This window comes from Prunus mume, linkage group LG1 (assembly GCF_029339155.1).
Source record: "Prunus mume cultivar Tortuosa linkage group LG1, ASM2933915v1, whole genome shotgun sequence".
Classification (NCBI taxonomy): Eukaryota; Viridiplantae; Streptophyta; class Magnoliopsida; order Rosales; family Rosaceae; genus Prunus; species Prunus mume.
Genome location: NC_142698.1, coordinates 22,746,161 through 22,758,493, shown reverse-complemented (window position 1 = coordinate 22,758,493; position 12,333 = coordinate 22,746,161). Strand labels below are relative to the sequence as shown.

Sequence of the window (12,333 nt, the reverse complement as noted above, 5' to 3'; positions counted from 1 at the left end):
CAAGTGAACCCCGCACCATCAACACATTTGTGATGCGAAGCAGGCCTTCTGGACCATTTCATGATCCGGACCGATCGCCTCTGCTCGCGGATGACCTATACATGCTTAGGCGGGGTGAGGGCGAGCCCGCCGAGTATGCCGAGTTGCCACGAATACTCCGCCGATCTTGATGATCGTGTCGCCTGCTTTCAAGAGTGGCCTCAGAAATCCAACTTTGATGGTCGAACCCTTGGAACACATATGCGGTGATGAAGCGGCGATTCATGCCAGTAGTACTTCAACTCAAGCGCGGCCAGCCACCGGCGCATAATCCTTTGTGATCCTCCACCAGCCCGGTACCCATCCCGGCTCCACCTCAACATTCGCCTACACCAAGCACCCGGGTGCCCGGCACAGAGGAAGGATAGCTACCAGCATACCTTCAACAATAACAAGCGGGGCGACATGGGAACCACCACCAGTCTAGTGGAAGCAACCCCGAGGACAAATGACCAGGGCCCCACTCCCATTCTCACCCAAACCCAGGTTCGAGGTCTTCACCACCCTCAACACTACCTATGAGAATGTCCTAGTGCACGAGGCACCTATCATACCTCGGCCTCCACCGAAACCAGCAAGCCTATGCCTAACACAGAGTCTTACGCCGCTTTTATCGATTCGGTGGCCATGATACGAATCTTGTATTGCCTTGCGCAACATCATTGAGGACTTTTTCGCGAAGGAAGCTGGATAAATACGTGCACAACCTCCCACCCCTAACCCTCATCAGCGGCGGATCAACATGATCTCAACCATCAGTGGTTGCCCAACCATGCCTGGAACCTCTAACAACTCCATCAAACATTATGTTCGCTCCACCTATCGCACGGGTCTTGACCGGCGGGGATGCTTGAAGACACAAAAGGTGGGCCTCCATTACCTGCGAGGAAGAGGGCGTGGCGTTATCCTCCTCATGATGACCCAATCATTATCGCGCCGACATATCTAACTTTGACGTTGGGCACATCTTGGTAGACAGGCTCGGTCGGTGTGATGTTTTGATGCATTCAATGAGCTCGAGTCCGTCTCATTTGCTCGACCAAGCGTCACACCTGGTGAGCTTTTCGGGGATGTGGTCCAACCTATCGGGAGCATTCATCTCCTATCTCTATTGGAGCGACCCAGTGAACGGCGGTCACCACTCCTTCCTCATTGATTGCCCCACACCACAGCGTTATCTTGGGGCCCTGCTATGGCCCGGATGAAGGTTTCATTTCCACACATATGCTCTGTTGAAATTTCCTACCCCATGGCACGGGCACGGTGCGTGATCAACTTGGTGCCCGAAGTTGCTATGCTTGGCAATAAAGTCTACTAATCGCCAACATAGGGGTGAGGCCCTAGCGGTAACCCAGGCCCTAGCCCCACCTCAAGCTAGCACTGCGCCCAGAAGACCCTAGGGAGGAATCTACCACCCAACATGCGAACACTGTGGAGGACCTCGGGTGGTCACTCTCCATGAGGATATCCCGGATCGACAAGTCAGGATCGGCACCTCCCTCTCACAAGAGCTTCACTCTGATCTTATTGCCTTCCTCCGCCCCATAGGCTAAGCATTAATCCTGCCGTCCGACCCGTTCGGCAAGCGTCGTGCTTATGACCCGAGGCGGTATGAGGCCATGAAGGCGGAGGTGGATAAGCTGAGCCCCATTGGATTCATCAAGGAGGTGGATTATCCCACATGGCTAGCAAATGTGGTAATGGTACGTAAACCAAGGAAGGGTTGGCGCATGTGCGTAGACTACACAAATCTCAGCCGGGCTTGCCCAAAGGATAGTTTCCCCCTACCCGCATTGACCAGCTAGTTGACGCCACGGTGGCCACGCCTCCTCAGCTTCATGGATGCTTACTCGGTACAACCAAATCTTCATGCATCCTGAGGACCAAGCTCATACATCCTTCATCACCGACCGTGGCCTTTACTGCTACAAAGTCATGCCATTCGGCCTCAAGAACGCCGGGGCTACATATCAGCGTCTGGTGAGCAGCATCGTCGCTCCACTAATGGCAACACCATGGAGGTTTATGTTGATGACATCTTTGGTCAAAGTCGCCTGCTGACCAGCACATCCCCAACCTCTCTGCCATGTTCACCATTTTGAAGCGGTATAGGATGCGGCTCAACCCCACCAAGTGTGCATTTGGGGTGGCCTCCGGCCAAATTCCTTGGCTTCATGATCGGCCAAAGAGGTATTGAGGCCAACCTAGAAGATCGGGCTATCTTGGACATGACGATACCCAAGGCGGTCAAGGACATTGAGCCTTAGTGTCGCGATCGACCAGTTATCTCTAAAGCCAGCGATCGTTCGCCCCATTCTTCAAGGCACTTAGGGTAGCAAGCGCGATTACAGGCTGCCGAATGTGACCGGGCATTGGCGAGCTCAAGCGTACATGAGCCGTGCCGCTTTATTGTCAACCCTCGAGTGCGGGCGTCCTCACCATCTACCTCTGTCCTCTGGCTCACGGTTGGCTCGGTGCTCATTCGACCACACGCGAAGGTCTTGAGCATCCGGTGCACTATGAGCAAAGGATTGCAAGATGCGGAGATTCGATGCCCGGACATTGAGAAACTTGCTTTCGCCTCGTAGTTTCGGCTAGACGCCTCGGCCATACTTTCAAGCTCACACCATCCATGTCTTAACCAACCAACCACTCGAGGCAAGTCTGCGAAGCGAGACTTACGGGAGGTTAGTTAAGTGGGCCATTGAACTTGGTGAGTTTGATATCCACTACAAACCTCGCCAAGCCGCAAGCGGCCAAGCCGTGGCGATTTCATATCTGAATTCACCGAACCCCATACTGCCACGGTCCTCGGTTGCAATCACGCCTACTCCTACCTCGAACCAGTCCACGTCGCGACAGCGGCTCCCTAGACTTAACTCGCCCTTGTGAACCTTGTATGTGGATGGCTCTTCCAATGCCGAGGATGTGGAGCGGCCTCATGCTCATATCCCAGACAAGGTTGCCCTTGAGTACGCCTCCGCTTCAAATTCCACACCTCAAACAATGAGGCGAATCTGAAGCACTTTTAGCTGGCCTTCGCCTAGCCAAGGAGATGGGCGCCAAGCAAATCCAAATATTCGCGACTCGCGACTTGTTGTCCACCAAGTCAACCAGGACTTCTTGAAGCGACTGACCCAATTTCCACTTTGGAATCTGGGGTCGAAACACTGTTTAAAGCGACACTAGCAGTGGGTCGTAAAGACCAAAATGCCTGAAAAAGATTAACATAAACTCGGGGACCTAACTGTGGCTCGCCTAACAACTATAGGCTGCATCGCATTACCCTTCGAGGATCAAGCCACACGTAGTTCTTTCCTCTATTCTTGACTCACTGTTCGTTATTTTGTAACTGGTTTAATTATCATAAATATACTCTAGGGCTGACATTTACGAGTATCAGGGACTCCGTTTCACGATCCGTCAAATCTATACGATCCTGGAAATACCTAGATCAACCTACTTGAAATTGACTACGATCCAACGGTTCAAGCGTATAGAACGGAAATCGCATACTATGCGAGATCCGTTCGGGGTTCAAACGTTATCCGAATTAAGATCCGCAAAATCCTACGCGCTCGTGAGGACTGGGAGATCATTCTAGGACTGACTTGTGGTCCCCACCCTGCTGCCCACGCGCCGCCACACGCCTGGCGGTGCGTGGTGCCTAAAGCGATAAAGCCTCGCCGGAAAATCTCAACATCTCAGTTCAAGACTCCTATCCTAGGTAAAACACCCTATTTGGAACCACTTTTGTTCTTGGACCTACCCAAAAAAGTGGCCGGAAATGGCCGGAACAGTGACTCGAAAACCGGCTGAAACCTAACTCGTAAATCGAGCTATCTACGCTTGAAATTTCTGAAATCACACCCAACCAGCAGCTAGAGCATGAAAAATAGCTAAAAATCCATACCTCACTCGTCCGATTTGGTGGCCGGAGGTGTCCGAACGAGCTCCGTGAAATTTCATCAAAAACTGTCCAAACCGCCCTGTTTCGTGGCGGTTTCCGGCGTCCACACAGGCGGATCACGGCTGGGATGGGTTAAAACTGAAAGAGGGGAGTGAGGTGGTTCGTTTGGCACGGGTCTTGCTCAATTTGGTGGTCGGAGCTGAGAGAAACTCTCTCCTAAAGTCGGCTCGTCGCACTGGAGGAGGAGAAGAAAACTGGGTTTATAAAATCTGAACTTCGAAATATTTACGGTTATGCCACTGAACTTCTTTTGCTTGTAACTCCTTCGTTACAACTCCGATTTGAGTCCACTACATGTCTACGGACTCGTTTTGTCGCGCTCTACGCAACAGTACAACTGGAATCCTCAAATCCATTCCCAGTCAAAAAGTCAACTTTTAAAATAATAATTAAATATTAATATTTGGTCTTTTTTTTTTCCTTCCAAATAAATTAATAATTAAATATTAATTTTGGGTTTGGGTTATTACATTCACGGCCAAGGACATCTCCATGACAGCCTACCTCAAACATACCCGCCACCTACTTACAACTTTCAATGCTTATCTCATAGGCGGGTGCCACGCTCGAGAAACGGCTATCGCGATGCATTAGCAAGGCCAGCCTCGGCGATGGAGCAGGGCATAGGTCGAAACATCCACATCGAGTTCTTGGACCAGCCCAGTACACGGGCACCACTCATTTGTGTCATCGATCAAAGCCCTACATGGATGGACCCTATCACTCAGTTCTGCAAAACCAGACACTACCTGCTGATCCTACTAAAGCGCGGCGTGTTCGCTATCGTTCCGGCCGATACTTGATCATCAATGGTGCCTATACAAGCGTAGCTTCAGCCTCCCTACCTTCGGTGCACTGACCCCAAAGGAAGGTACCTATGTCTGAATAGATTCATGAGGTATACGTGGCAACCACTCGGCGCTCGCTCCTAGCACACAAGATCATTGGCGAGGATACTTTTGGCTATCACTTCACCTGATGCTCGGACCTTCACCCGGAGTGCGATAAGTGTCGTGATTTGCCAACATCCACAACTTCGGTGAGCCATTGGCAGCCATGGTGAGTCCTTGGCCATTCACCCAATGGGGACTTGACCTCATTGGACCTATGCACTGAGGGCAAGGGTCAAGTCAAGTATGCATTGTAGTTGTGGACTACTTCACCAAGTGGGTGAAGTTGAGGCCTTAGCCACCATCACTGCAGCTTTGCATCGAAACTTTATTTGGCAAAACATCGTGCTGTCGCTTTGACATCCCCAACACCATCGTCACGGACAATGGCCGACAATTTGACAACGCAAAGTTCAAGCAATTTTGTTCCAACCTCAAGATAAAGCTTTGCTTCGCCTCCCCAGCCCATCCTCAATCTAATGGCCAGGTGGAAGCTGTGAACAAGATCATCAAGAAAACTCTAAAAACTAAGCACAAGCTAAGGGTTGCTGGCCGGAGCTACTCCCAGAGGTTCTCTGGTCTTATCGCACCACCTTAGGACCTCAGCAGGAGAAACACCTTTCTCTCTCTCTTTGGTACTGAAGCGGTGGCACCGTGGAGATTAGCAGCCCACATACCGCACCTCCACTTATGAGGCGAGGCCAATGGCAGCTAGCCTTGAACCTCGACTTCATTGGCGAGATTCGTGACCAATCCAACATGCGCAATGTCGGCGTACAAGCGGCGCATGATCGCTAGGTACTACTGATTCCCGAGTCAAAGCCCGTACTTTCAAACTTGGAGGACTGGGTCATGCGTAAGATTTCCTTGGCCACCAAGAATCCCACTGAAGGTACCTTGGGCCCAACATGGGAAGGTCCTATGAGGTTACCAAAGTCTGCCCGGCACTTATCGCTTCGTGATACCAAGGGCAAGACCTTGCCTCATCCTTGGAATACTGATCACCTCAAGTACTACTATAAGTAAACATACCTAGACTCTAGGCCATTATGTTTTCTTAGACTTTGGTCTCGAGCCTTGACTCAACCAACTCTTGTATTTTTGGCCTTCCGGCACATATTTAATGAACGCCCGACCCTGGCTCATTTTCATCAATCACATGGTTCTCATTTTGCTAAGCACAATTGATATCAAATGACAACAAGTCTCATATCATAGCACATCAAAATAACCTTGCCCCAGGCAAGGCAAAATGTTCATACATAATCAAAATAAACATCAAGTGTTTAAACTAAAAAGCTAGAATACATAAAGAAGGCAACGCCTTCAGGACTCGATCGATGGAGCATCCGTGATGGCTGGCTCTGGCTCTGGCTCTGGCTCTGGAGCGGCATTAGTGGTACGACTAGATGAGGGAGGCTCACCACTCGTGTCAAAGTTAATCTCCTGAAGGGTTGAACATCGCCACCTTCTCCTCCCAACCCAGCTACATCGCCACCATCGACGATCCATGATGGAGCTCCTCGGCTCCTCAGACCCGAAACGACTCGATCGCCGGCCGGGCATGCTACTACCTCCTCGCCCTCGACCGCTTCAGCTCTTCCATCTCCTTGGCCATCGCCGCTTTCTGCAGCACCAGGGTGTTCTTCTCTTGGATGGCCTCATGCGCCTCCGCTATCTTATCCTTGGCCATCTCATTGCGCCTCTTCAACCTCTGGATCTCCTTATCCGTCTTGGCCATATTCACGTACATCTCGCCATAAGCCTGCAACACAAAGCATGATCAGTTAAAGGCAAATTCGAATTATATGAACAAAGTCTTAAGGCAAGCCAACTTACATAGGCACAGGTCAGAGCGTCTTGGGCCCAATCATAGGAGGTGGCGAGGTCCTCGCAGAACCTCTGGGTCACTCTTCCGCCTTCTAGGAAGGCTTCACCAAGGAACCTCATGCCGATGCATGGCGAGTTCACCTCATTTTTCTGCCAGCGCACGGAGAAGTCCACCTTCTCTACCCCTCCGCGTAAACATCATCCCACCAAATGGGAGCCGGCGCTCAGGTCAAAGGAGGAAGCCTCGCCTGTCCCCATCACGCCGGTGAGCTTCATCAGCGCTCTCTTTTTCCGGCACACGCCGGAGACCAGGCCCTCATCATCTGGGGCGCCTCCCGAACTGTTGAGCACCTCCCTTCTCGCCTTCTTGGCCCAAGACTCCCTCAGCGTTTTGCATCTCGGGATCATCTAGATCCATGGCCACCTTCGTGCTCGCCTTATGATCCACTGCCACTGCACATCAAAAGCCAAGTTAGTTTCAACTACAAAAAGAATCATAAGACAAACAAAAACGAGTGACCCAGTACTTACTCCCTTGCAAGAGTCCGGACTTGCGGTTCTTACTGGGTGACTAAGTTTCTACGCTCACGCTGGGTCTCCGACAACAGTGACCTCACTCTCTCAACCTCGTCTTCTCGCTCCTTGGAGATCGGTCCCCACTTCACCGAACCTGCACCACAGTCAGATATCAACTCGCCATTTATGCTTGCACAAGCAAAACAAAAAAACAAAAATAAAGACCCAAGCGTCAAAACACTACAACACAACTAGTCTTAAGGGATGGGGCTAAGGACCTATCGACTGGAAGTGGGTTGGAATGTGTCTGGAGACGGTCTTCCCTGGAGGACACTCCCAATCACCATAGGCCAAGCACCATCTGTTCCGCCAAGACTTCTGCGTACTCGACTTATGCCCAATAAAATAACCTCTCTCTGTGCCTTAGGGTGGCTTATACCGACCAAAGGTTCCTGTTGCTTGGAGATCGAATACAAGTACATAAACTGCTCAAATGTTGGCTCCCCCAACCCAACTAACCACCAAGCAATGTAAACTCCATGTAGAAGTAGCCAAAAGTTGGGATTGTATTGCCCCGGCGCATACCCCAACTTCAGCATCATCTGTACCCAAGGATGAAACGGCAGTCGATGCGAGACCATCTGGTACATATCGGTGAATATCATCACTTTGAACCCTCCGGAGGATATCTCACTATATCCGCAGCACTGGGTAACCTCAGGCCCACATAGGATGGCACACTATAATGTCAGCTCAGCCAGCAGCCTGCGGTGTATTCCGCTTCCCAATGGGACACCAACCGGATGTCCACCCCTACGGCGAAACCGGCTATACCTACAGACTCGATGGTGATGTCGATTGCTCGAAGCCCACCTCGGTGTATGTGCCAAAGCTAGAACCCGATCAGCAACGGCTTATAACACTTTATACTTCTTGCATCTCTATATGCCTCGGCCCAGGACTCGATGGCCCAGACCATCTCACCCTATGAACTACCATCCACAAGCCATAAGCCCTTCTACAAAACCCTCATGTCTGGGAACTCTCATCTTGGAACAAACATACTCACTGCCTCTTCACTCTCAGGACATCTACAACATGCAGAAACAAGAAAAATGAACTAATGCACATGCAAAGAGGATCCAAGCACAAAAACACAAAATTGGACGGCCTCTACATGCTTTTTGATCTAGATGCATACATTCAACATGTTCATACTAAAAGTTGAATTTCATTTCGAAAATTTAAGGGAAATGAGGTCTAACCTTGTTTGCACCACCACGGAAATTCGTCGAAAATCTCCTTAGCCCTAGCACCACCACCAAAATCTCACCAGAAATCTTTTTCTCCTTCTCACTTTCTGATAATCTTTCTCAAAAATCTCCAAGTGTGATGCCTACGTCACTCCAAGTTCCTATTTATAAGATCCCAAGGGCACAAAAGAAACCCTAGCACCCTTTCACCTTCCCTCTCAACTCCTTGTACCTACACACAATTGGACATTCAAATTCCAAGTTATTCAAATTTCAGATTAGTCAAAAAAAAATTTAAAAAAAAAAACACTTGCCCAACTCTGCTGGGCTCGAGGGATAAGAGCCCAACCTCCTAAATTTATAGACCTAGCTCCAAGTCTACATGGTGTGACAACGGCAGCTCAGTCCGCCTTAACTAAATGCCCGGCCCAAGCCCTCCTTGCCGAAGCAAGCCTAGCCCCAATGGTACTAAAGCTGTGCTCACAAACCAGTGAACTCACAAGGGACCAAACCCACGGTGCTGGGTAAAAGCTGCCAACGCACAGCCCAACTCCAAGTCGGAGGCCCAGCTTTGCCAAAAAAACAATAATTAAAAATGCATGACTCCAAGGCCTTGGCCCAGCCCACTCCAAGACAGAAGACAGGTCTCGGACATGCCAAAGACTCAGGTACAAACTTAGGTCAGCCCCAAAATTTTTCCCAACTTACCCTTGCCGAATGGCAAAGGTCATGCTGACCCTTTTTGGACCCCCCCTCTCTTCACCTCCACTTCCTTGCCCAGCCATTTCTAAAGCTCATCTACTGTTCAGCCCAAGGCAGGACCTAGGTCCTCATGAGCCCACACTCAGTCTTTTTGAACCTGCCGAAGGTCTAACTCACCAAAGTTTTGTCCCACAAAAAAAAAAAAAAAAAAATAAAAAATTCACAAGGACCCAGCTCTTTCCTTGACAAACAGAGGAGTCATGATGACCTTCAAAAGTATCCTCACCTTGCTCAAGACTTGGAACCAACTCAGGACAGAGGAGCCATGATTTGCTCTAGACACCCAAGCTGCAAGAAGAACCCACTCCTTGGTCACGAATCCAGCCAAACCTGCACAGCCAGGTCGAAAACAAAAAAAAACTGATCAGGACACCCCTGCTAAAAACAACGAGGCCAAGGATCCGCCCAATTCTCACCTGCTAAAAACAGAGAGTTGTTGCAACTGCCCCAGCCCCTATTTTTGCTCAAACCACCGCAAGGATGCAGACCCAGCTCCGGTTCTTTGTGAAAAGCATGCACTTAGACCCAAGTCTTACCAACGGCTCAGCTCCACTCTCGAGTTCCTCAGCTCCAAAGCTAGAGCAGCTACAAAGCCCAGCCCCGAAGACACTTTAGCTTACAAAAAGGCAGACCCGAACACAGGCTGCGGAAATTGCGAACTTGCTGAATAGAAAGCCCAGCTGCAAGGACCCAGAGATCAGCGCTTCAGCCCCAAAACTCTCAAGAACCCAGCTCCAAATTTGATCAAGGCACCCGAATCTTTTCTACCAAAGACCCAGCTCTAAATTTCAGCTCCAAAGGCCACGACAAATCTGCCAAAGAAAACACCAACAGCTCAGCCGATTTCTACAAGGATTCAAAAACAAAAAACAAAAAATAATAATAATAAAAAGAAGTTCAAAGAAGAAACATGCTCAAGACACCCATGGTGTGCCCAGCTCTTATTCCCAACCCATATTTTCCGAACCAAAAACGACAAGAGACCTTACAAAACTTTCAATCAACCCTTGTCGAACGGCAAGGGCTGAACCTTGGCTAGTGAAGGCACAAGAACAAACAAGGGTCCTAGCTCCAAGCTCACTCAACCTCCGACCCGAGTCTTCAACACAAAAGCCTGGCCAAGCTGCCGGCAGAGTCCCGGCTACACCTATCCGAAGCCACGGCCCGGCACCACCCTCTTGCCGAACTCTGAGCTCACCAGCGGAAGGATGAACAAGATGAAACCAACCTCCCCCCAAGCTCCTCCTTGCCGAACGGTACCAGCTCCGATCTCTTCCTTCCAAGAATCAACTCTCAAGGGCCAGCTCAAGAACAAAACACACCCTTGCCGAATGGCAAGGGCTGTGTGGAAGGAAAATGGGGGACTAAAAATGGATGCTACTTCACGACAGCTCAGCTTAGCCTCACCGATTGGCTGTTCTGCCGAAAAATGAAAAGGCCTCGAACACCCAAGAGCTCTCACAGACCAGATCTTGACGGAATCATTGATCCCCTTTGCCGAATGCCTAGACCCCTTTCTAACTCTAAGCCCTAGCTATTTTCAAATTTCGCTAGACTTAGAAAGCCCAGCTACCTTGCCAAAACACAAAAACTCCTAAACCAGCTCAGCCTTGCTGAATGAAGAGGAAGCTACAAGAAAAGAAAAAAAAAAAGTCCCAACCATTGCTTGCCGAACGGCAAGAGCTATTAACACCTATTTATATACCCCCCTCTAAAAGACCAAGCCCTAGCCCTTCTATCCCAATCTTAGCCTCTTTACCGAAGGTACAAAGTCCCAGCTACAATATCACCTTCTCTCCCAATCTTGGCCTCCTTACTGAAGGTACAAAGTCCCAGCTACAATATCCCAAGGGCCTAGCCACACAAAAAGCCAGCTCATGCCAGGTACCTAGCCCTTTTATTTCACCTTGCCAAACAGCAAGAGCAAAAACAATTTTTATAAACCTAACGAAAAAGGCCCAGCCTTTTTGCTCAAACTACCTTCCCAAAACTCTGCTTGGGCAGGCTTAGCCCTTATTGCCAAACGGCAGGGGTCATGGGCATGGCCACACACCCCACCAAAACCCCCTTTTTTGGACATACCTCTTTGAAACCCTTTGCCAACAAAGCCCACACCCAGCCTAGGCTATTTCGGCCAAGACAAAACCATCACTTGGTTATCAAACGGCAAGACCTGAGTCAACAATCAGAGGCCTGATTTCCTTCTGAAGCTTCAAAACCAGGTCTACTTTTCTTTTAAAAATACCCAGCTACCAACAATCACTGAGGCTAACACAACTTTTATCATACCTTCCAAGTGTTAACACAACTTCTAGCTTGACAACTTGGGGGACTAGGGACTGCCCTCACGGCTCCCCGCGAACACTGGAATGCTCGGTCATGATCGCAAAAGCTTACAAGTTCCCAACCCGTCACTTCTTGACGCGAACAGGGACTATTACACCATAATCAACCGCCAAGGCATATCCAGGTCTCAAAACAACTAGCACCAAAGCGGACACACCTTCTCTCATGCCGAAGAAGACACTCTTCCGGTGCCAAGCACCAAAACTCCCGACCGCCCAAGCTCACAAACTGCTAAACCAATTCTCATGGCACGTGCGCCACCGCTGACACACAAAGTCCCATGAAATCTACACACCTCCCTTTCACTTCCTTATAAAGAAGAGCAACAAGACTAGTAAGAGAGGAACTACTTTTACGCTTTTACTATTACTGCAAAAGTTACCCTTCTTAGGTGGACTTAAGCATCGGAGGCCTTGGCGGCACCACGGTGCGGGCTTAACATTGCTTCCTCTATTTGTCTTCTGGGGCTAGCCTTTCACGAAGGCGGATCTTTCCTCTGAAGGCAACCCTCTTTTCTCTAAGTTGACCCTCTCAAAAAAAGCATCAACATTCATCATGAGTTTTTAATTTTGTATTGTTGACTGAGCACCAATTTAAGTTTTGCTTTTTATTAAAGATTGAGATTTTGTCTTGGATATACTTTAAAGAGGGAGGGGATGTTTAGAGATAAGCCACTGCCCAACGAGGCCGCCTATAGGTGGTAGGATAGGGTGGGTGGTACCGCTCA

General features: G+C 49.6%; 1 long non-coding RNA gene across 1 annotated transcript; it reads right to left on the bottom strand.

Moving 5' to 3' along the window:
* Positions 1–7,266: 7,266 nt before the first annotated feature.
* Positions 7,267–11,034, bottom strand: LOC148921341 (uncharacterized). The gene is made up of 5 exons (XR_016122275.1): positions 10,245–11,034; positions 9,677–10,072; positions 9,487–9,590; positions 8,511–8,730; positions 7,267–7,399 (listed from the first exon to the last, which is right to left on the bottom strand). It is a non-coding gene; the product is annotated as an uncharacterized LOC148921341 (long non-coding RNA).
* Between the last annotated feature and the right edge of the window lie 1,299 nt (positions 11,035–12,333).